General features: G+C 41.5%; 1 pseudogene; it reads left to right on the top strand.

Annotated features, from left to right (window-relative positions):
- The first annotated feature begins 3 nt into the window (after window positions 1-3).
- Window positions 4-1,782, top strand: LOC109057526 (annotated as a pseudogene).
- The last annotated feature ends 5 nt before the right edge of the window (window positions 1,783-1,787 follow it).

The raw sequence follows: 1,787 nt of genomic DNA, 5'->3' as shown, positions 1-1,787 counted from the left end.
ACTGAGAGGTGTGCTGAATGCACAGAGGTAATGAACAAGACTGGAAAGACTTGAAATATTTACTCAACAATAAATTTAAAAATGTAAATTCATCATACCTTTCTTCAACAGAGAATCAAGAGTCTGATTGAAACTGCAACTTACAATTACATCATGAAACCGGCGTCCGCTGGTGTACTGATCACTGAAGCAACAGTTGAGGAAGTGCATCAGTTTTCACCCTTCAATGAGATCCATGGTGCTGCCCAGATGGAAGCAAAGTATGACTGATCCTCTAGAAATATGAACTAACAATATTCCAACACATTCTTTATTTTGACTTGAAGTTTCAAAATAATTATTTGTTTCAGACAAACCTTGGCTTTTGTTGAGATTAAGAAGACCCCCATTGTTCCAATCAAAGCTGTTTACTTGGCCCATGGATCCCTGCAGTAGGAGTTTGCAACTGAGATTCTTCAGACTCCCATTCATCTAATGAAGATCAGTGATGCACCAGCCCAGGTATTACTTTAAACAATCTCCGAGCCAAAGCCTTTGAACCATGCTGAAGACATCAACTGAGACTAGCGCTTACTCTCTCTAGATTATCGAGGTCCTTAAGCACCTTGTTGCAAACAATGTGGCCATGGTCCATGAAGCCTCCACCAAGTTTGTTCAGCTCATCCAGCTCCCATGGTTTCACCCTGGAGAACATTGAGGCTATCTGGGCTCAGTTTTAAGAATGAACCAGTTTACAGGTACAAATTTGTCAGCAGTAAGTTTAAAGATATTTTTTTTAATGTAAGTATATATTTTAAACAATGACTCTGGTAGGCGCTGGCTCTGGATGCTCTTCCTTCTGTTGGCACACCAGTCATTATAAAATTCATCAAGGAAAAGTTCCTGGCTGGTGAACTTACCCTTCCAGAGTTCATTCAGGCTCTTGTGGTTGCTCTGCAAATGGTCACTGCTGATTTGGAACATCAATTGACAGCTGTGAGTAATCTTAACTATACTTAAAATGCTCTTCTTCAAATCTTGCCTAATTCAAACTAATAATTTCTTTATCTTAACAGAGTTTGGCTATGCACGAGAAAATCGCCAAAATGCCAGCTCTCCGTGAAGTTGTAATGCTTGGATATGGTTCCATGATTGCCAGGCACTGTGTTGCAGTTCCCACTTGCTCTGCTGAGCTCCTCAGGGTAAAAATTCAAATCTTACATTTCTACCAGTCACTTACTTGTTAATATTTGTCTAACTGTATGTCCCTCAATCTCCTCAGCCCATTCATGAGATTGCTGCAGAGGCAACTTCTAAGAATAACATTCCTGAAATCAGTTTGGCTCTTAAAGTTCTGGGTAATGCTGGTCACCCTGCTAGTCTTAAACCCATCATGAAACTCCTGCCTGACTCCTCGAGAACTGCAGCTACATCTCTGCCTTGTAGAGTCCAAGTTGATGCCATCTTGGCCCCCTCTGAGACATTAAGCAAGAAAGAACCCAAACTGGTAAATGGCCGACATCAAACGAAATTAATAAAAATATGATTATGCACATTTTTCTTCCAATAATAAGCTGACCTTGTTTCTTGCCACAGGTTCAGCCAGTGGCCCTACAGCTTGTATTGGATAGAGGCTCTCCACCCAGAGGTGCGCATATGGTTGCTTGCATTGTGTTGCTTGGGTCCGCTTTATCATCAGTGGTTCCTAGATCTCCAGTCTTGCTGGTGCTTTGAAGACTAGAAACCAACATGCATGTTGTGAGCTTTGCTTATTCCCACATCAAGTCCTTGACCAGAATCACTGCTCG

The sequence above is a fragment of the Cyprinus carpio genome, unplaced genomic scaffold (genome assembly GCF_018340385.1).
Source record: "Cyprinus carpio isolate SPL01 unplaced genomic scaffold, ASM1834038v1 S000002606, whole genome shotgun sequence".
NCBI classification, from domain to species: Eukaryota; Metazoa; Chordata; class Actinopteri; order Cypriniformes; family Cyprinidae; genus Cyprinus; species Cyprinus carpio.
The sequence above is the reverse complement of the archived record's forward strand: the minus strand, read 5'-3'. Positions and strand labels throughout refer to the sequence as shown.